Consider the following 23,850-nt stretch of genomic DNA (forward strand, 5'->3'; position numbering starts at 1 on the left):
ATCACAATATTAATCATACAAACAATAATAGGATCCCAATTTATTATATATAATTTTGGATTTTTTTATATTTTCAAATAAATTGATTTCAGTTACAACACAGAATGACAACTGTACAGTACTCACTTTATATTATTATTTTTATTACACCCAATTGTACTGTAAAAATGACACTTCTGACCTGCAGCCCCCTAGCACTGCTAGTGTCCCACAATCCTGGCCCTCCAACCCCTGTCCCCCATATACTTACCTGCATCCAGCTGCTGAGTTTACTCCCAGGGCCCTGCCTGACTGCTTGCTGGCCATATGTGTGTGTGTAGCCTAGCTGCAGCTGGGGGGTAGAGGGTGCTTTTCCCCCAGCACCAGCAAGGATTAGCACGTGTCAAAAAATTTAACACAAAAACAGATTAACGCATCAATTGTATGCATTAACTGCAATTAATTGACAGCCCTAATCCATATATATATATACACTATACTATATTATGCTAATATGGAAAAATGGATTAGGGCTGTCAATCACAGTTAATATGCGATATAGATATATGATCTAGAATATATATGTATGTTTGTGTGTGTGTGCATGCATGCGCATACGTGTGCGCGCATGTGTGTTATATATATACATTGGATCTAGAATTTCAATTTGACCTTTTTTTCTTTTTTTTTGCAATGCAAGTAGTTGTCACAGGCAACATGCAAAAGAAAACCTTATGTAGAGTGGGGATTCCTTCTCCTTTCTTAATACATTTTCTCCAGACAGATTTTTCTATAGTTTTCAAGCACAGGAAAAACGTCTTCATAAGGAAATCAAAGGCTCACATCAATTACCACTTTAAAGTCACAGCTGCAGTCCCTTGATTGGATGCATCACCAGGCAATATTCATCTTTAAAAAAAATCAAAGCGAAAGTATGACCTACCACTTCAATTTTCAGTTGGGTTGTATAGGATTTCCTACATAAAATAAAAAGGCCTGGTGACATGATAAGTACTGTTAAAAACCACCAATCTTCATATAGAAAAGAGCTGGTCATTCAAATGTGATAATGATAAAATACTTATGGATATCATTACCATATAATATCACTTACAGAAAACCCAGGGAGGCAGTTATCTTTGGCTTTCTCTCAAGCATAATTTGATAGGGACGCTAAATGACCATGATGTTAACACAAACACTTCTTGCTTTTAATTTAAACAAATAATCCTGTCAGAATTGAGTCCTCATGAAAGTGAGGAATTATTGTTTAGATAGAGTCAAGTATTGGACAAGCATGCACAGAGCTAGTTCCCTCATCTTCCATTGTACCTTCACCTTGGCTTCTTTTTCTCCTATACCAGTTCTGTCTCTCTCCTAAACAAAGCCCATTCACCAGACCAGCTGTTGACAGATCACTTGGCAGTTTTCTGAATAAGGCAAGCCTTTGAAAATCTCACTTCCCTTGCAGCTCACGAATATTTGGGCTCAGGGTGAAAAGCTGCTTTGTTAGTCCTGTGCAAGCATAACAAAGAAAATGGAAAATAAATTCTGTTTCTTTGCATTTTCTTCCTTTCAGAGTCATCATAATGATTTGGTTAGTAGCCCTCTTCCAGGCCTTGGTTGCCAGGAAAGAGTATAGGAAATCACATATGCACAGCTTAGTGTTAAGATTTATGTGACTACGGACTCTATTAGACTCTAATGAGGTAGAAGGTGAAAAGTCAATGGCACTTGGTTGTGACAAGCGTCCTGGATACAACTCATTTTTGTAAACATCTCATTTCTCCCTGAAAGAAATATTCATGCTCAGTTTTGCAGGATAGAGATTGTTGATTACATCCCTTGTATAGCTATAAGAGACACTGTGGGCATGTCTACATGTGCCCCTGACTATGCTTTTGGTACTGCATAGTCATTTAGTAGTACCTGCCAGTACTGTGCAGTCCCAGCAGCGCACGGTTATTTTTAGATGCTATGGTGACATAGAATTGGCATCATGGTTTGTGCCTGCCAACATTACATTGTCTTAGTGACGAATTGTGTTGTGTCTGAGTTTTGGGAGACAAGAACTTAGAAGATGTGGGATTCATTTTGTTTTTTTTAAGCTCATTACACTCAGAGAATTATGGTATAATCCACTAAAGAAAGGCTGGTTGATCAAGGCCACCAGGGTTGAGGGTGCCAGTAGGTTCAGAAGCATAAGTGAAAGGACCTTTCTGTATGGCATGGTGCTAGCTGAATGATGGTAGATGTACTGCTTAGCAGTAACTGTGGCTTGCTCCAGGAGGTTAGCAAGGAAGTAGTAGATTGTGTCAGCACAATGTCATAGATTATAGGGCCTGACAGGATCATTAGAATAATCCACAGTGACCTGCATAACACAGGCCAGAGAATTTCACCAAATGATTCCTGTATCAAAGCCTATAATTTCACCCCATACATCTAAAATCTAATAATGGATGGAAACAATGGTAAAGTAATTTAGATGAATTGGCTTCTGTTGTGAGACACTGCTCTAAGATATTATAAAGTCCCATGTCAAATCACAGTCCAAAGTCACAGCGAAAAGGAAGTGTTCTTTAGTGAGTTTCATTCAAGATGTTAATTTGCAGTCTAGTCAGGTTAAATGTATGCATGTCTGAGAAAAACTGCTACCACTCTACCTTTTACACCATAGCACACAGAGTGACGTGAACTGGCAGAATACTGAAGAGTTTTGTCCATGTTTTGATTCATGCCTGCTGTAATTTCTTTAAGCTGCTGAGAAATCATTTTAATGTAATGCTCTAGGAGAGAATTACTTATTTTGGCTAATTATCTGGTGCTGTGATCACTGCCATGTTCAACATCTTAAATTCTCTGTTTCTGATTTTGCATTCCAAAGTGGATTAACACAAGCAAGCAGATGTGTGATAGATACTGGTAACAAGCATGAAAGTGAATAAAATGGGAGAAGCCAGATAAATTAGGAATCTAGGGACCTTAACAACAGCTCCTCAGGAAGGTTTTACCACTCAAATAGTTTGCTATATTGCAGTCTATGTCTGTTTTTTCTCTACAACATGATTCAGTTTCTGTTAGCTACTATTAGCCTTTTCTGTGGCTGGGTTTGTAAGCATGGTAGACCAAGATATAGTATAGGCAGCTTCTCTTCTACAGGTATCAAATATATCATTGCTATACTCTTTGTAGGAGCAGCAAGTTTAGGATTTGTGGGATTCAGTGTCATCTTTGTAGGATGCAGCCCATCTTTGAAAAAACAGGGTTTCTCTGTATAATATTATTCTCCCAGGGGACTGGTTATAAATTGTAATGTGTTTTTTGAAGTAATTTGGTATGCAGATTTGATAGTGTAGCAATAGCATATTAGTAGTTACTTAGTATCATTTTAGAAGATGAGGAGGATGGTAAGAGAACATGAATGGAACAGAATAGAACCTGACTTCTAGAGCAATTCTCTCAATATCCAATTATGTAAACTGTCAAATTTATGAAGAGCAGGTTTGAACAATTGTCAGGAAAATGTATTAGGTGATACACAAAACCTACTTTCCTGCCTTCCTGTCAAGTGCTTTGGCAAGTAGACTTTTTCATAGTTGACATACTGTATAGGAGAGCAACACACAAAAAAAAATGATTCAAGTTAAACATGTTGTGGGGTCCTGTGGACAACTGTGGACAACTCTAGTGCTTACCTAACACTATGAGAGTCACTTAGGGAAAAATGTTCTTTTGGTTGCTGTCATGAAGCCTCTTGTCTTTAACTATACAATCACAACTGTTTCTAAAATAACCTAAAATCATATAATTTTTCTGTAGTGAGAATACACAAACCAAACCAGAAAAATTAAAGCATCATAGATTAATAGTAAAAGTTGGTTGGCTTACACTAGCTACCCAGAAAGGTAACAAAGTTACCTTGTTAATTTGACATCTCATCTGAATGTACAACTAATGATGCTCTGTGTGTGTATGTACAGCTATTGTATCTTATGTTTGGTCCCCGTCTTTACACCTAAGCGGGGCCATCCTGCTGACAAAAAGAAAATATGCAGGCAAAATTGATAATATAACAATCAATATGTCAATAAATAAATACTGGACAGAGAAAACAGTGTGAGAAATAGGAATCAAACAATGTCAGAAGATGTTATACTTCTAGTTATTTCTTATATTGTAGAAAAATGTTTAATGTTTTACTATTTACTTTATGAATCTATCATTAAAAACTGTGTCTTAATGCATAGCAGTAATCATGTGCAACAATAACCTTGGCATTTCCTGATTTCCGAGTGCATAATTGTTAAGGTTGTTCTTTAATGTTCTCTCTACATATATCTGTGAATCCACTGTGCATTTATGCATAGATATGTACATATGCTGTGACTATTCTTAATGAGCCATATTCTACACTGAGGTCCCATTCACTTAAATGGGATATTTAAGTATCATGACTGCAACCAATATTGTTTCATTAGTCTTGCCTCCCAGCCCATACGGCACTTTTTTCTTTCTGTCTTACATTTAGCTCTTTGGAGCAGATACTCTTTGAAGCAGGTACCAAGTTTATATAGTGCCATCTACATTGGGATCAAGTTCTATGATGAGAATTGACAGCTAGAAAATGGTATTTAGAGGTTTGTCTTTGGGAATTGGCTTGTTGGTAAAGGAGATATGCATTAGAACAATGGGCCAGGGCAATGACAAGGGTAAACTGATTTCTAAAAGCCTGTTTGTGACAAAGTTTCCTTCAAGGCCCACTGTGTCTGACACAGGCAAGCAGACACACAGACTAGGAAACTGAAGACATATACCACACTGCTCCATAATATGGTCAGTGTACCCAGAGATAAGGGACTTTGCAGGTCACAGTGACAAACTGCAGAGCCCCTGGGATTTCTGGTTTTGGTAAATGGACTAAATTAGAGGAAATGTAAAAAGCCCAAATTAGGATACGAAGGGTTTGTGAAACAAAGGAATATGTTGACAAGACAGAACATGGACAGTATGACGACCACAGGGAAACCAATCAACAATGCCCAGAGATGAAAAGTCACCATAGGGAGAGATAGGAGGGATTTCAGAGCAGCAAAGTGCTCCCAAGAGGAGTACCCAAGACCACCATGGACATAGGGCATATCACCAGCCTGTCTCACCCACCCCACTGGGGTGGGTGGGGAGGTGGACCTTGGCCTTCGACCTCCAGGCTGCTGACATCTGACATTCAACAAACAACCTTGTCAGGGGGTGAGTTCGATCTCGTAACTACTCGCCATAGCCTCCACCCCCCCTGGTAGGGGACTGTCCCCAGGGTACTCCACCTGGAAATGCTCGTCTGTAGGCTGGGTGCCTCCAGACTGCCTGCCACAACTTTGATGACCTCCTGGTTCAGTGATGATAATCCGGAGCGTGTCAGTCCACAGATGAGACTCCTGGATTCTAGGGGTCCCACGTTGTTGAGGGCTTCTCCGCCCCTACACCCTCGCCCGTACCTCCATATGGTTGACCAACAGTATGCTCAGCCCCCCCCCCCTTCTTGTCAGGGGATCGTGCCCGGTATCTTTCAACCGGAAAAGAAAAGAAAACAACTTAAGGCTAACAGCCAGGGATTCCCCAGAGCCTGGAGGCCGCCGAGACCTTTCGCGGTCCTTCCCGGGTCTTTCCCTGTCCGCTGTGGGCTAGCACCCTTCCTCGGGCTTCGTCCTGAGCAATCAACTGGCTCTGGTGCTTGTGGGGTCTTCTTGCCCCTCTCCGTCGCAGTGGGGCACCTTCTCAGCTGCGAGTGCCCCTGTATTAGAAGAAATACGGCTCGCTGGCTCCTGCCGAGCCGAGCCATCCTCTCTGGCCCCTAACCGTCAGTCTCTGGGTTGTGTCAGTTCCTTCCCGGACCCCAGGTCCTGCTGGGGTTTGCTCTTACCCCAGAAGGTCCTCCCATGCCTCCGAGCAACTCCCGTCCGTGCCCGGGTGCTCCTGCCGGCATCCGCACCACCGCCGCTTGTTTCCGGCTCCTTCCCTCCAGCCGCCTTCAGCGTTTCCTTTATGGTGGCCGGAACTGCCTCAGGGCCCTTCCTCGAGACATACCTGCAGATCATGAGTGTTCCCGCCCTGGCCGTTTGTGCCGAGGGGCGTAACACGGTTCGGTTAGGGACAAGGCGTGGGGTTTTGGGGGCCGCGGGCTCCTCTTCTCCCCCACAAACCTCAAGGTGAAATTCATGTACTGGCCAGCTATACCTTCCCTCTGGTGACAGCTCTAGGACTGGTAGATATAGAATTGTTTGTATTATTTTTATCTGCTATCACTGTGTATCAATAACATTTGCCTATTATCAAATGGAGAGGTTGTAGTCAGTTTGACGGTTTTGGTCTGCCCAGAACAAGGTCATAACCCTAGTGCCAACAAAAATGCTGATACACTACAATAGTACAAACAAGAAATAATAAGTACTGCTTACTGTATATTATCTATATACCCCACACACATGACTGTCTACTTACAGTAAAGTTATTTCTTTCAAAGTACCATAAAGAACTGTTTTCACTGCCTTGAACACAACAAAGGGCACCAAACAACTTCCAAACAGTTCACAGTTGTATGACACTTTATGACACCAGTGAGATTTATGAAAATCCAGAGATAGATTAAAAACATGGCTTACATTCGTAGTCTTTTCATAGTGTTATGCCATGGATTTATAGATCTTCCCTAAGGAAACTAAATTAATTTTCAGAGATTTTTCTTCTGAGCAAGACAGGATAATAAATAATCCTTTCTAGTACCTTTGGAGATAATTGGCTGGAAAACTATAGGATGATAATTGTTAACTAACTTCAGGTCACCTCAGTTGAACATTAGCACCATTGAGGCATGCTTCTGAGTAACAAGAACATGCCCTTCAGACAGAGATTAATTAAATGCAAAAGTTGAAAGAGAATGAGTTGAATTCACAACTCAGTGTACCTTGCGGATGAGTAGAAGTGCCACATGTTTTAGTGGTAGAGCTGTTTTCTGATTTATCTGACTTTTCAAAGCTTTCCTCTCCTGCATACATATTTTGGGACCAAAAGATTCATTCAATGGTGAAAGGCTTCAGTCAAAAAACCCGATTTAAATTCCTAGCTTTCCAGAAAATTAAAGTAGTTAGTTGTTTCACTTGCACTTATTCCAGCCTGAAGTTTCAAAGGCTAATACTTGATGTCACCAGGAACCCATTTTTCTGTTCCTGTCTTTTGCCCAAAGAATGGAGCCACAGTTGTGGTTCATGTTAAGGTAAATTTAAATTCCCAGTATATGTTTCTGAGACTGAATTTAGTGGGAGGTTTGCCAGTCACAAGAGGGATGGGATTCTGCCCTTTCATAGTGTGCTTGTAAGGGTAGATTGGTATAATTAATGTATGATGAAATATTTGCCAAATGACATATTTTAGTTGTTGATAATGGGCAAAAAGGTAGTTGCCATCTAGATTTAGCCTTATGCATATCTTGTAGAAGAGATACTCATTTTTGTTACAAGTCTTGATTGGTCTTTTCAGGTGCCGATTAGTCTTATCCAGGGATGCTTCTACCAGGCTGCTGTTATCTGTATCACAGGAGTATAATCAGACAAAACTGCCAATGTTTGTTGCATCAAGAACAATAGAAATGGTTCGCTCTCTTCAGAGCAATTAAAAAGGAACAACAGCTATAGTCATCCTGAGGAGGCTTCTATCTTGAAACCTTTTCTGTTTTTAAATGTTGGAATTCTAAGTTGGAAGGGTCAGCCAAGTTAGCAGAAAGCACTCTAGATTTTATAATTTATTTTAGGCAATGCCAGGTTGGGCAATGCCAAAATATCTTCAAATATCTTTATTTGAAGATCTCCAGGGTGGGTGACTGTACCACCTCTGGGGGGAGTCTGTTCCAGACCCTTGGCACTCGACTTGTAAAGAAGTTTTTACTTATGTCCAATCTGAAGTGATCTTCCTTATGTCCAATCTGAAGCAATATCATTTGCTTTCCCTAGAAATGATTTTTTTTTCACTTGAAGGGAATTGCTAGCTGATCTAATCAACCTTTTTTTCATTATTACTCAGAAGTCTCATTGGGTTAATTCTTGACTCAGTTCTTTAAAATAGTAAATATATCCCAAACTCAGGTGAGTTGTCAGCAACAGCTGTTCAGTCAAGAGACCTCTGGATATTAAAGTATGAGGCTCTACCATCTGCATAAAACACTGTGTTCTATTACCTGACAAAATAGTGGGATTATCAACTTGTGTGTGTAGCTTAGCCCGCAGTGGTGGGGGGCAGTGCTCTTCTGACAGGGTGTTGCCTGGACCACTGCTTAATCCCCCAGTTAGGGTCAAAACTCTTTTGTCCTTTAGTTTCTTTCCTGCCAGGACTTTGCATTTCTTCCTATCCATTATAATGCCAACAGTTTCATGCTAGGTCTTTTCTAGCTTGTTTTTGGGATTGGTCCTTTTCCGGGGTTCCTTCTTCCCCCACACCCCCCCAAAATGTTTTACAAATGAAGTACCTTACAACTTCTGCTTTCAACTTCTGTGGCGGGTCAGTAGGGGGTGCTCCTGCATTGAGCCACCCACCTCACTGCACCTGACCACCTTCCAGGCTCCGAGTGCCTCCCTGGGGGCGCCTCACATCTGGCCGACCCCTGGCAGAAATTGGAGTGTGAGATATAGGTCTTTGTTATATGCTCATATTCTAGACAAGAGAATAACTGGGTTGATTGAAAGAAAAAGACCAGGCAGGGGGTGTAAGAGCCACCCCTTAAGTAAGAAAACTCAACACCTTCAAAAGTAAATAAGCTATTGATTATATATGTACATGTAAAAAACTTCCAAAGGAAAAGGGCAACACATGTAGGAAAACGGAAGACTGAAATGTTCTCACAAAAACTTAAGTATTGTCTTGAAATTACTATGAGCATCAGAATTAAAAATGTGAAGAATATTTGGAAAACCTGTCACTCATGTTTTAAAAATAATGTCAGTAATGTGGATATGATAAGGGCCAAACTGGGATGAAGATGTTCGTTTCCCTCAACATACTGAAGAGATTGAAATACTGCAGGAGAAGAGGGAAGAGGAATGGGCTGAAGTTGTTCAACCTGAAGTCCCCAAATCGTACTGCTAACTAAAGGGTGTACAGATGTTATCAAAACCCATGTGAGCACAAAAACAGTTTCTGTTATTGTTGATTTGTTTATTTCTAACCAAGGTGGATAGAGCCTCCCAGAAGAGGGATATGGCACAGAAGGTGGCTGGTTATAATCCTCCCATTTATAAGTGAGCAAGCTGCTGTTTACAAGCAAGTGTACCCTGGAGGCATTCAGGCATAAATTCCCACTAGACAGACTATGGCTGAGGCAATCGAGCCAGCTAAATACAGTACTGGTTTTCATCGGAGCCTGGCTTGCAAGCATCTTTGAGATGATCGAGAGTGACATTCATGATTCCTGTATAAAGAGCAAATAATTTAGCTTTATGTGGTTCCCCTGTGTTGGGAGAGACCCAAATACATCCCTCTTACAGCTCAGGGACAAGCAGAGGCTCTAGCATACCACTTTCAGTTTCCTGGCTGATGCAACATTATCAGTTGTGGTAGTCTCTACTGTCCTGCAAGGCAAGAGTTCCCAGGAGGTCAAGTAGCCCTCACCTGAACAGCCCTCAACACTCTTGCACAGGTCTATTTGCAATGGGCACAGAGCCCCCCCCTCCCCCCAGAAGACTGCAGGAGCCCTAGTGCAGATCCACTCCACCCACACAATATCATTTTGCAGGATGTTGTGGCTGGTGTTTTATGCAAAGTCCTTGAATCAAAACAATGACACGATTTCTTCATATGCAACCATGACCATATATGTCAGGGCCGGGCAAACTGCAGCTTGCAGGCAGCTTAACTGAGGCCCCTTAAAAAAAGTAAAGAAAAATGTTTTTATTTCTGTATTTTTATTTTCCATCTCTATGTTTATTCTGTTCTTTGTTTGACTGTCTTCAGTTCTTTAAAAATAACTGTCTTCAGTTACTTATTCTCAGAAGCCATTTAATAACAAATTATAGATTTAAGCCAGGGCACACTGCTCAGATCATTGACTCTGGGATCTCAAAAGTTTTGTGTCCTGCAGCTTTTGACTAATGTCAAGATTTTAATTTGTGACTAGAAGGATTAGACAGTTTGACCATCCCCGATTTATCACTTGTGTACATATTCACACAAAACTGATTATTCCTCCAAATCCTTGCCTCAGCAGGCACTGGGCTCAAAGTCCAAGTAAAGAATTTGAAGAGGGCAGCCTCAGGCGTATCATAGAAATACTGCAGTGTACCGAGCCCTGTGCATGCTCACTAATAAGTGGTAAACATAGCTCTAATGACTATTATATTCCTTAACGTAGAAGAATAGATAAACTCAGGCACTACACTTGTGCAATGCTGAATACTTGACATTTCTTGAGTCTAAGTTTGAATTGAGATAGGTCTGAAAGCACTAGGAGCTGAAACTCATGCATTGACACAAAAGCCCCACTTAAAGACCAGGTCAGGTAAACCACCAGAGATAAACAGAAGTTTTAAGCAGAAAAAAATGTTTCTGAGCAGTTGAGGGCAGTTTTAGTAAGTTGCCTATATGTAGAACACTCAGCATGGCATCCTTTTAGTATCCTGTGCAAAACAAATGGCTGCATTACCAGGATTCTTGGCCATATTCTGAACGCAAATGAAATCCTACTTTGTAAAGATTAAAATGCTAACTGATTTTAAAAGCTGAACCTTCCTGAGACAGCAGTTATTTTCATAGAAATGCATTTTAGTCATCTATTTGTCACAGCAAAGGACCAGATAACATTAGAGGCAAGTAAACAGTGAGAGGAACATGGCTTTACACTAAATGCTCTCCTAAAGGACTAGATGATTTTCTTAACTAAAGATTGGTGAAGGATTCCAAAACTTTTGCTGCTGCAGAGCAAATCTAGATTTTGATCAATTGTTGGAGGCAGATGCTTTTGTGAGGTTCAACTCTATGGACATCAGGGGAACTGTACCAATTTACATCAGATAGATAAGGAGCTAATCATACATGTGTGATCTTATGTGGAATAAGCCTCTGGAATCTATCTAAGGAAACTCAAATTAGATAAATACAATTCAAAGCTGCTATCTCTTCCTACAAAAGTTATTTCCATGTTAGAGAGAAAACTGTGTTTCAACCTGTTCTCAATGAGTCACTTTTAACTGAATTTCTGCATGTAATTGTAGGCTATATATTTATTTAAATAAATAAATACAAGTAAAACATCTTCTGTGCCTCCTACCTTATGTATGACCACTCATCAATAAGATAATCTAAGGATCATCAGCCTAGAGGAAGAAGTATGTGACAGTATGTGTTCAAGGGGGAAGCGAGCATGTGTTCATCAAGGGGGAAGCATCCACTGACTTCACCACAGTCCCAGCAGGAGATTCTGAACAGAACCATTGTAAGGGAACTCAGCTTATTATGATTGAATTTATTGAATGTCAACAATGTGTTCAGCTGAGAATAAATAAGATGCAGTTCCTGTCCCCCACAAGTAAGCAATATATTAAAAATAAGTTTGATTAAACTCTCCCTGAATATCTTCTATGTGTTTAGAACTTTGCATCTCAGTTTTGGACTCTGCATTCATTTGCTTTATTGGATGTATATGGAAGTAGGCAATTGCATATTAGTAAATTTGTCCAATGGATTCAGCCAATTCTCCTATGTCTTTTCTTTCCAAGAAAATAGGACCTCATTCAGTGTTGACTATACACAGTAAGTCATCTAATAAGCACACGTTGAATTGGAATAGGATTACTCATGTGCTTCCATCCATCCAGGTAATTTGGCCCTTATTATTGTAGCATTTGAGCAGCTCCCATTACATAAAGTTAAGCATGGGCTAATGTACTTGCTGAATCAGGACCTTAGAGAAGACAGATGACCTGCAGCAATGAGCTCAAGATCAATTTAAGAATATTACCACTTTTCCAGGGGTTATACTACAGTACTAAAAAAGCAAAATGCTCACAGAGTACAGACTTCATACTGGGTGTGCAAAAATTCACACACTGTAAAAAACTCATATACATAAACAATAACAGTGATACAGAACAAAGAGAAAAAACAACTATCTTTTAAAAGCAAAAATGTATTCCTAATCTGTTCACAGATGTTATCTGAAGATAGAATATTGCAAATGTGTATCACTGATAGGTAGCTCAAGGGTAACCTCAAAGAGTTATTTCTTCTTTGTTTAAAAGAAAAGAGGAGTGCAGTGCCTGTCACAATTTATTGTGTGAGCTCTGGCTATTTACAGAGATCCTTTCCCCAAAATTCAATTTTATGTGACTTGGAACATTTACAGCTGCAGCCACTGAAGACAAAAAACGAGCACATTAATTCACATATTATGGTGGATAACTGGGGTCTTACAGCAATAGGATGTGCCCATGTGGCTTCAGAAGTGCTCTCAATTCATTATGGCCTGAGTGAACATCAGAACACCAAACAGTAATTCAGCCGGCTATAATTCAGATTGAGATAAAGAACTTGAAATATACAAAGTCCTATTTATATATTTGAACTACATTAAGGATGTCACATTCATTGATACTTATAGTCAATGGACTTCTCACTAAACGGTTTTTAGGACTTACTTTGTTTTCATTTTAAGACTGCAGTCTTTCCCCATTACTATAACTATTTTTATCAAACTCTTTTCATAACATTTCTTTCTACAAATGAGGTATTTTTAGTATGGGCAACAAGTTTCAAACAAAAGAAGTTGCTATAGAAATGGAAGGCAGTTTGTAGAATGAAAATGCAGGAAGAAATGTTCACTATTTATCTGTGGCAGACAGTACGATAAAATCAATATGTGGTGTGTTCTGCTTTTCTTATTGTAGTTGTGGCTTCTTCAGTGCTTGTCCTTGTATCTTAACATTTAGGTGAATTTTGGCAGTTCTGCAAGTGATGGCTATTATCATTGCATGTGGGCTAAAGCACGCTATAAATGGATAGGCTTCTTTATATAGCTCAGTGCAATCCATGCCACTAAAATGAATTTATACTTAAGAACTATTCTAATGCATTAGAAACAAGCAGACACACTAGTAGTTTTCCAGCCTGTGGCTTGTGACCAAGAGAAGATGCTCCCAGGTTGCAGGTTGCTTGCAGCAACAAGAAATTTTGTTTGCGCAGATCTAGGGTCTCTTCAAGTTGGTAGGAATGGCAAAGTATGAGGTTGTCCTCAGCATAGTGTTTGTTCAATATTGTTGCCCATTGGCCTGAAAGGGTTGGGGGGGGGGTCACAGTACTAGATGATTGAAACTACATAAAGGTGATATATATATGCTGTGTAAACTATGAAAATACTTTATATAATGTCTAAGATGGCAAAAGTATTATATGATTTTAAAGCACTGGAAATTAAACCCAAATCTTGGATTATTAATAGAATTGTGTCACAGAGAATAATATGTAAATTACATTTAATGGGAGCACTGAACAATAAAAAAAAGTGTGACCAGAGTTTTGTGTGTATAATGTCTGTAAGATGAGGCCTTAGATGTGTGTTTTTTCACTTCTAATCCAACATTTTTTGCTTTTCTGATGCTTTTGTTGGTTTAACTCCCATGTCCAGAAGAAATCTCTTCATGTTCAGAAGAAATCTGTTGCACCATGACAGTGGATTAAACCAACCAAAATGCCTCTCTAACACTTCCATATCAAGAACACAACCTGCCTAGACACTAGAGGCGATACTATGTCCCAACCAAAGTCAAATAGAGTTTTGCCATGAACTTCAGCAGGCCCAAGATTTCAGACCAGGTCGAAGGATCTGAGTGACAGCAAACTCAGTCCACTAAATGGCAGGAATCCAGTTTGCAGTTTTTTATTTAAACACGAATGATATGCTCAATTATTTATTTTGCTGTACATAAAAATAGATTTAAGAAACCTTGGGAGGAACAATCCATCCAGAAGGTTCAGGCCAGCTATTAAATCTTAGGAAAGTTTGAAGACTAAATGGAGGACGATTTACTGGATGCTCATGGCCAAACCCTACTCTGAGACACAGTAGTACACTGTGATTTAAGTTGATTACGTTTGGGCCAATGTAATTTGCAGCAGAATCTAGGCCATAGTTGTTTTAAGAATTGATTGTTTTCTGATGAATGGCTACCCTCATCACTGATGTCACCATTTTAAAAGGGAGGAAAGCAGGACTGTGAAAAATAAGGGGAAGAAGGAGGTGAAAACAAAAGGGGGATTTTATAATTCCTTGACACCAAACTGCCTCTCCCTTAGCAAATGTTGCCTTCACTCTCTTGCTCAATGAAACATCTTTAAGGGCGACAGAACTAAGGGAGGTTGCAAATGCTGAGTAGAGGGTTTGATGTGGACATCTTGCATTGCAGACAGTGATGTACCATGGGTGTCTGGCACCCCCAGGCCAATGCTTGCATTTATGCTGTTGCATAAATTGCTAATTTTGTCCCCTGGAGGCTAGTCCAATTCACCTCAAGAAGAGAGTCACACTTTCAGGCTGGGTCCAACTCTATTTTATTGCTTGCAAGCAGGCCGACAGAGGAGCTTGTTGCTCAGATCAGTGTCGACCCTAACCAAAAAGTGCGCGCGGCTTTTATTGAGCTAGCATTTTTTTCAGTTGACGTGTTACATTTTGATTGGTCATTACAAAAGAAAACCTGGGCAACCTATAAGACATGCGTAGTGGGCCATCCTGTACCATGTGGGTGGAAAATTACAGAATGCAGGGGTTGACACTAAAACAAGGAACAAAGAAACATAGAGAAAAGTATCTATTTTTGCTACAATGCCCCTTCTTCCTCCTTCTCGTAGCAATACTTAAAGTCACATCACACAGCGCCTGGGGACCATGGCCCCCTCCTACCCCCATGTCTGGTCCACCACTGATTGCAGGTCAGATACAGAGTAAAGGTCAAAGGTATAACTAGGAAGTTTTATACCCTGGATGGCAACTGAGGTAGTAGCAGGTCCCAGGCTGGCAGCACCAGCAACTGCCATTCTTAGCCCCCTCTCAGCTGGTGCCAGGAGCTGGTACCTGGCTCACCTACCTCTAGTTACACTATGCGTAAAACGTGTACAACTGAGCTGTATAAAATGAATAAGCACTATAGTTTGCAAAGAATTTATTGGAGTGGAACAGTCAATACCTACTGGACATGTTCAATTTTTATCTCTAGGTCTGAAGTAGTTCAGTGACGATTGCATATTAAAAACACCACAGTGCACCTCTCTGTGGAAAGGGCTTTCATGTGGATTTTCTGAATAAGCCCCACATCTTATCTGAAAGACAGATCCTCTGGCAGCTCTGTGCCCCCCTAACATGCTGCTGAAATGTTCATTTTCTTTCACCTCACAGGGAATAGTGCTGACTACTGAATTAGATACACTACCTTTTACAGCACACGGGACTGTTTTAAAAACAAGAGGCCTCAGAGCCACCTATAAACCTAGCTCCATGTAGCTTAGCTCATACAATCCAAGGAGATCACAAATTGAGAAGCGTGATGGCAGGACCCACCAGTAAGCATGCATTTATTTTACTGCTGAATTATATGCATCTGCTTTGGTGGGAAGGTGGTCAGTGCTAATGTACTCAAACAGTGTATGCTGTTGCATTCAGGGCAGTACTAATTGCCTGTTTGCCAGCTTTCTCTGAGCGGGTCTTGCTGATTGACTATTGTCTGCAAACCAAGTAGCAGCTAAAAACTCTGATTAACAGAAACATGTTTAATTGCCACTTCCCTTGAAATTGCTGGGTGTGGGGGAAGGGTAAGAAGAGAGAGAGGTTTTACAACCACCATCTCATTAAAATGCCAAGTGGAATAAAGGAAAATGGATATAACTTTGACTTCTGAATGATTTGGGGGCCCTACAGAGCAAGGTAGACACACTTGTGAGTAATTCCACACCCCCAACCCTACTTCCTTACCCCTCCCAAAAAGAAAATAGAAAATGCTTAATGTTGACTTTTTGGTTGCATTAAGCTTGAAACAGCTGGAAATGCTAAGGAAACTTTATATCCTTTTAGCTTGGAATGTACAGTAATTCAAATTCAGATATGCATGCGCACATACCCTTAGGCCAAATATTGCAAGGGACCTGTACAACAGTGGATGGGAAACAGAATCCGTTTTGTTTGTAAAATAGCGCACTACATTTCTTTTCTCCCTCCCTCTCTTCCTTTCTCTTGGTTTTTTATTTAATGAGGTAGTCAAAGAGCACTGGGTTGCACACTGCACACTGGAGAACAGGCTGCAGAGCTTTGAAACATAAATGTAGTTTCTTCCTCCTCTCCCCAGAGTTCTCTCATTTCTATTTGTTTTCATTAGCAGAAGTGAAAACAAATGAAGGTAGGCAACCCTCAACAGAGTTGGGCTGCAGCAAGCACAACAGTTAGTATCTTGGGCATTTTATTACTTCTACAGCATCTTGTGGTATGAGCAAATTTTAGCTAGCTCTAGACTCAACAGGGAACCAAAGACATTCATTTAAACTATGCTACACTGGGAAGCCCTTGGCCAGTCAAATACAGAAATAATGTCAGATTATTTTCAAATCATATGGTTGTATGGTTCAATGAACAACTCTGCTGTTGTCATCACAACTCTTCATCCCTTCAGTTCCCCTTATTTCCCAAACAACTTACCATTCAACTCCACATTTCAGGTTCTCAGCTGGCATTAATTGAATTACACTGACTTATTCTAGTTGAGAATCTGGTCCTTTTTTTTTTAGGAGTGGGCTTCCACCAATAATGTTCCAGGCATTTTCTTCCCCTCAGCAACCTCTAAATTCATTAGTGCAACTATATGCTCTTTGTTTAGTCCTGTTTTCACATCTGACTACAGTAAATTTGATTCTCTCTCCTGTTAACCCAATTGCCTTTTCCAGGGGTCCCATCTACTAAATGCCATTTGCCCGCCTATCACAGCAACCTAAAGGACACCTGAACATGTGGAACATTATTTCACCATGTAAAGGGTACTTACTCTGTTGCATGTCAGTGCAATTGGTTTTTATTTGTATTTCTTATATTTGTGCATATATTTATTGCTTACATTTTTGTGGACCTCTTAAATACCTCAAGGAGCAATTTATAGGGCTGTAGTAACAAGACTTACCATATTTCAGTTCCCAGTTTTTAGAAATAGAATGAGAAGATAGTTCCCATGTTATTGCAGCCCCATAAATTGGATCCCCGAGGCATGAAAAAAGATCATGAAAATTAAAGCCAAATGCTATGATATTTAGGTTTATGGGCTTTACTCAAATACTGAGCTTATCCTGAAAGCAAAAATAAATAAAGAAAAAATGTCAGCGTGTCAATCTCTATCTTCAGTAACATGAAAAAATCTTCATTTCAATGACTAGGCAAAGGCTTAACATTTTTCATTCAATATTTTCTTGAAGGAAGAATGACTTTTTTTTTTTAAAAAAAGGAGAATTTCATGAAAAAACACCACATTTCCAAGCGTTTTGGTGTTTGGGCCCAATGCAAATGGAAACTCCATTTCTTTTACTTTGAAATGTTAAAAAAAACTTGTAAAAAGGTCAAGGTTTTCAAAAATTCAATAGCTTCATAACAAAGATTTTCCTTTTTCCAACCTACTCCAGTCTACTACTACTGCTCATTTGGACAGCCCTGACTTACTTCATCTCAGCCCTGAATTTGGGAATTAATTTCTTGCTGAAAGGTAATTCCTTGTAAGGAATATGATCTGCAGCAAAAAAAACCTGTCCTGTCTTTTTTATTTTCTTAATCTTGGAGTACATACACTGCAAGCAGCAATAGGTTTCCTTTACAAATGGGTGACTACTACAAACCCATTGAAGAAGATAAAACTTTCAGATCCTGAGACAGGGATGATATATTATTTCACCACTTTGTATGACCTTGCAAACAGACTAGAAGCCAGAGCACATAACAGTGATCATTTTTCAAGATGTTGCTTTTTGTTTTGTGGTCTATAACCCGAAGCGTTTGCCAACGCCTTGTGGACTGAAATCAAACAACCAGCTTGATTGGCATTTGAGCATCTTGTCTGGTATCAAATCCCAGATCTTACAAACTGACAAGCCCATTGGCCCACATTAAATACCTGTAAATTATCCAAATTAACACTTTGTATCAGAACAAAGATGGCTAATTTGAGTTCATTACCTTTTGTTTTTACAGGTTAAATTTACATTTCAAATCTGTGGAATGTTATATTATCATAAAGTTAGAGTAGTTTCAGAGCAGTTATGGCCTAATGCCATCTTAGACCTACACAACTGTGACTTCCCACTAAAGGGCTGGTGAACAGGAACCAGGACTCTATTGTTCCTCTGAACGTAGCTTGCAAGTGAAGCAAAGGGAAGTGATGGGAGACGGAAGACTTAAAGGAGAATGTTTTCCCTCTCGTTAATGCTGGTTAAAAGTACCCTAGAGAATGAGGTTTAGAATTTATCTACACAATCATAGAATCAATGAGTTGGAAGGGACCTGGACAGATCATCTAGTCCAACCCCCTGCCATGGGCAGGAAGGAGCACTGGGGGTGGGAGGGGTCATAAGACCCAGCCAGGTGCCTATCCAGTCTCCTCTTGAAGATTTCCAGGGAAGGTGAGAGCACCACCTCTCTGGGAAGCCTATTCCAGGCTCTGGCCACCCTTACAGTGAAGTAGTTCTTCCTAATATCTAACCTAAACCTATCCTCCCTCAGCTTGTGGCCATTGTTCCTGGTGACTCCAAGGGGGGCCCTGGTGAACAGACTTTCCCCGAGTCCCTGCTGGTGGCCCCTGATAAGGTTGTAGGCAGCCACAAGATCCCCCCTCAGTCTCCTCTTGCGGAGACTGAAGAGATTCAGGTCCCTCAGCCTCTCCTCATAGGGCTGGCCATGGAGGCCCCCAACCATACGAGTGGCCTCCTCTGGACCCTCTCCAGGTTCTCCACGTCCCTTTTGAAGTGCGGCGCCCAGAACTGGACACAGTACTCCAGCTGCGGCCTGACCAGCGCTGCATAGAGGGGAAGCAAGACCTCTCTGGACCTGTTAGTGATTCCCCTGTTGATGCATGACAGGGTGCAGTTGGCTCTGCCTTTTGCTTAATCGCATTGGCGACTCATATTCATCCTGGAGTCAATCCTGACTCCAAGATCCCTCTCTGCCTCTGTGCTGCCGAGAGGGTCAGTCCCTAACCTATAACCATAATGCTGGTTCCCTCTCCCCAGGTGCAGCACCCTGCACTTGTCCTTGTTGAACCGCATCCTGTTCAGCTCCGCCCACTTCTCTAACCTATCCAGGTCTGCCTGGATGCGGTCTCTGCCTGCTGGTGTAATAGTTATAGCACAGGCAAACCTTCACCCATGTGTCTAAGCTGCGGCCTGGAGGAGGGGATGAAAGAGGTCTCCATGTCATCATCCAATCCTTGATGCTGTTCATGTGATGTTTAGCTCATGCTCTGATCTGTCAGGCAGCAGAGCTGAGTTCTGGCCCCGGTTCTACTGCTAGCTTGCAGTATGATGTTGAGAAGCCTCTTTGCTTCCCAAAATGAGAGATGATTCTGAGCTTCCTTTGCAAAGTGCTTTATGTGGATGACAAGTTCCACAGAAGAGTGAAGCATGGCCTTGGTAGGTGCTTGCTGTCCGTCTGGGCTATCCTTGCTCTCTGTCTGGGTAGTACCTGGCCATGCCTTCCCAGCAGCTCTACGCCTCTAAGCTCAGTGAACTAGATGCATTTAAGTACCTTTGACGAAGTGCTACTTGAGGAACTACTCAACAGACTTAAGGCATCCTTTGATAGTCTCAAGACATGCCTTGGTAAATGGTAGCTCTTAGTTTTTACTTATTTCTTATACTATAGAAAAATAATAAAGCAATTCTGTTGCAAAGAACTCAGAAAGACCCTTATGGGGTAAAATGTTTTTAACACTATGGACTCTTATTTGAAATCTCTGGGAGGTCTCTGGTGAATCATGTTTATAAACTTAATGGTTAACTCCTGGTGATTCCATTTTCAGCACAGAGCTGCCACATCAGTTTTAGCAAGACCAGAGGGCCCTGGGGAAGTACCCTGGGGCTCTCTGGTCTTGCTGAACCTGACATGATGGCTCCATGATGAGAGCAGCTGAGCTGCCCAAAAGTGTGATCATGTGGCTGGGGGAAGGATGCCTCCCCTGGCCTCATGGTCTCCATTTAATTGAGCTCCAACGACTCTGTGCCGAGCATGGAGCCCTCACTCAGCAAGACCATGCAGCTGGGGGAAGCATGCTTCCCCTAGCTCCGTGGTCTCTCTGCAGTTAAACAGCTGACAGCGGCTGTTCTCGGCATGGAAGGGGCAGGGGGTGGGGAGACCACTAGAGTTTTGGAGGGTAGGAAGGTGAGGAATGTAAGTAAAGCATTTTACCTCTCCTGACCATTCAAAACAATGCCCTGAAATGGCATGGGTAAAATATTTCAACATTAAACCTGTTCTGAGTGGCTTATCTTTAAAATATATACTAGGTACTGATGACAGGTTAACACCCTTTAATGAGTGAATACTCCCATTTTAAGTGCCTTCATGACAGTTTAAATGTAACCTGTAATATTGCCCCAAGACTATGGCTTGCATCAAACCAGTTGTCTGTTTCTACCCTTACATGCTTGGAAATCTAGCATTTTCATTATGCCACATCAAATGTTTTTCTGGTGTTATTCAGTTTTTCTTGAAGGGCATCACAGGGCTCACTGGACCTTTTTCTCTATTGCTCCCAAATTTTTGTTCCCAACTTTGTTTCCTTCTCTTTTCTTTTGTTTTCTTCTGCCTTGTCTCAGTAACTAGTGTGGCATCATGCCTAGTAAGAAGCTTTGGCAAATACTAGGACTCTTGAGGCAGCTTTTGTAGAAAGTTGATGCAATTTCCTGCACCCCTTGGGAACTTACAGCTCTTAAATTGGATTTGAATCTCAATGCTCCTGAATCAATTGGGTCAGCATCTTCCTTGATGCATTTCCCTGCTTGTAAAGTACACACATTGTACAGAAAAGATTCACATTTATTGAAGACCTGATTGTGTGCAGACCTGGCTGCTTCGGCATCCAGCTAGCTAGAAGTAGCTCCCCTCTCCTTGACCTGTTTTTGTTAAGTAGCAAGCAATTTTGTGCTCTAATTCTAATGGCTCTTCCTTTGCATTTCATTTCATTCTCCTCTGGAATTAGGCATTACAACACCAGAACATAGTAGCTGCCTCCAGAATAACCGTGGGTTATCTGGGCACCACACCGGTCTCTGAAAGAGTTTCCAGAGATTTGATAGCTACGCATTAAACAACAGAATGTTTAAAACCAAAATAAAACAACACAAAAAAACCCAGATGCCCCATGCTTACGGCATCAAATTGTTCCCATTATCTACAAGACCAGAAAGTAAAGATTTTATAAAAAGGTGTGGTATTCTAATATTACCAATTGACTTATTTAATTCCCTGTCAAACAAATAGAAGGCAGGGTCAATTTGCACTAAACAGACTAACTAAATCAGAGATGTATAGCATACGCTTTTTGTAAGCAATATCTTCATCAGATGCAGAAAAGACTGCAGGAAGCAGAGCTTCTAAATAAAAAGAAGTAATTAGAATACAAAGGGTAAGGAAGGGGGAAGAAAAAAAAAGACAAAGTAGGAGAGACAAACAGAAGCTACTGTTCAGTGGAAAGCAAAGCAGGGGGCAGACAAGTGACTTATGACAAACAGGCCATTAGAAATGGATGAGAGGCAAACTAGAGTTACCTTCTGCAGGGCGTTTTCAGATTTAGAAATTTATTTTATCCCTGAAATAGAAAAAAACCCACAAAAACCTTTTTTAATTGCCACAAAATGAATTCTCCAAACAATTTTGTTGCATCAATCAAAAGATCTAATTCTGGTTTTGACAAGTTTTGCAAAATATCATTTTAATTATCAAAACAAAAAAACTGAAATAGTCCATATGCAAAAGTTTAATACGATGTTTTGACTTAAAAAATTGTAAAGAAAAACTGGCAAGATTTTTTTAATGTCAAGATAATTTCCATGACATATTTTGCTTTTGGTGTATTGGCATTTTTAATGAAAACATTCCATTGAAAGGTTTCCAATCAGGTCTATCCCTTGGATGATACTCCAAATATGACAAGCACAGACAAGTCATTGTTTTTTTATATTCCATGTTTAATTGATAGTTTAGATATAGACTACTATCAGTCTCCTTAGATTTTAGGTATAATCTGTGAACAGAGTATATAAATCCAGTGGCATTCCTAAAGTTCTTTTAGCCTCCCATTGGTGTTTTGAGGTGCTTACAGGCAGTCTTGCTCAGTAAGGCACATACCTCTCCTTTCCCAGAACAATGTCACGAAGCACATGGAGGTGTACTAGCTGGCTGGCTGAGCTAACAGTATTTGATTAATAGGGCACTAAGAACCCACCAGATATATACTTGTAACTATTTTTTAGATGATAATATTTTGCAGATTCTGAAATTTGTCTCCATCTTTGTATAGAATAGGTGAGGAGACAGTTTATTCTAATTGAAAAGGTGCAGAAATAGACTTCCTTGTGACAGTCCTACTCAATTCACTTTCATATTTGGTTTGTTTCAAAGTGTAATATCTTGTCTGTCACTCTTCAGAAGCTGATTGATATGCCATTTGGCAACAGCTGTTACAAGCATCTCAAAAACGTTTCATACAGGTTCACAAAAATCCTGTATAAATTCAAGGAAAAAGAACACAAAACATTAACTTTGTCTTTCTTGACTTTTATACATGCAAATTCTCACTTTTTGAACTTCTGTAGACTCAGATCAGGTATCTTACAAAGCCATGTAAATAACTGTGATTTTTAACATTTCCTAATACAGTTTTAAATCTGCTCTTATCAGTTTAACAGCTGATCCAAACCCACAGTCAGCACCAGGGGCATCCCAGATTTCTCCCTGCAGAAGCTAGTAGAATGTCATCTTGGAGGATCTGGAGCCTCATCCACTGCACCCAAGATGAAGAACAGTGACGCCAAAGGATCAACTATGGGTTCATGGACAAGGAAGGTGATGATGAAGTATAGCTCCCTGACTTTAGCTGCAGTGATGAGGAGCAAGGACTTCCTGATTTTGGTGGTGAGGACAATGGACATCCCCCACCCAGTAAAGGCAGACACTCCAGCTAGAGCCCTGATTAAACAGATAGACATCCTAGGGGCAGCAGATCAGACCTATGCCCTCTGGTGACAGCAGTGAAGCAGAAGGACCCTCCAGTAGCAATGACAGCAAAAAAGAAGGTCTCTCTAGAAACAGCACACAAGCATTTACCTGCTTTACCCTTCTTCTGAGAAGCTGGTCTGTCCTATCTGTGTGATTCACCAAGAATACAAAAACCACAACAACCCCCTGGAGCACTGGCAGCACATCCACAAATACCTGGCATTTCTTTGTGCCTTCTGTTAGGCACATTTCAGAGCACTGAAACAGATAACATACCACCAGAAGGTATGCCAGAGCTACCCCACTACCATGAGGCCAGGCACTGCAATCATTATTCCACACGGACCCCCACAAGCTACAGCAGCTCTGCCTCCAGAAATACCTCTGGGACTCCAGAGTCTCAAGCTGCTACCAGTTCACCTCCCCCGGATGTCTCCAAGTAGCCAAAGGAGCTCAAGCCACCGAAGAGAGCCCAAGCTACCTTGAACTTGGGGCCTCAACCTACTTAGCGCAGCCACTCATCCCAGTCTACCACATCTTCAGCTGAACATTAGGGTGGATATAGCACAGGGGTGGGCAATTATTTGGGCCTGAGGGCTGTGGCAGAA

At 40.9% G+C, this 23,850-nt stretch overlaps 1 long non-coding RNA gene across 1 annotated transcript; it reads right to left on the reverse strand.

The window, feature by feature from the left end:
- Positions 1-4,632: 4,632 nt before the first annotated feature.
- On the reverse strand, positions 4,633-23,449 carry LOC109302563. Its single transcript, XR_002098843.1, has 3 exons — positions 23,438-23,449; positions 16,465-16,475; positions 4,633-4,839 (listed from the first exon to the last, which is right to left on the reverse strand). It is a non-coding gene; the product is annotated as an uncharacterized LOC109302563 (long non-coding RNA).
- Positions 23,450-23,850: the final 401 nt, after the last annotated feature.

This window comes from Gavialis gangeticus, unplaced genomic scaffold (assembly GCF_001723915.1).
Source record: "Gavialis gangeticus isolate Ggan-Ray unplaced genomic scaffold, GavGan_comp1, whole genome shotgun sequence".
Classification (NCBI taxonomy): domain Eukaryota; kingdom Metazoa; phylum Chordata; order Crocodylia; family Gavialidae; genus Gavialis; species Gavialis gangeticus.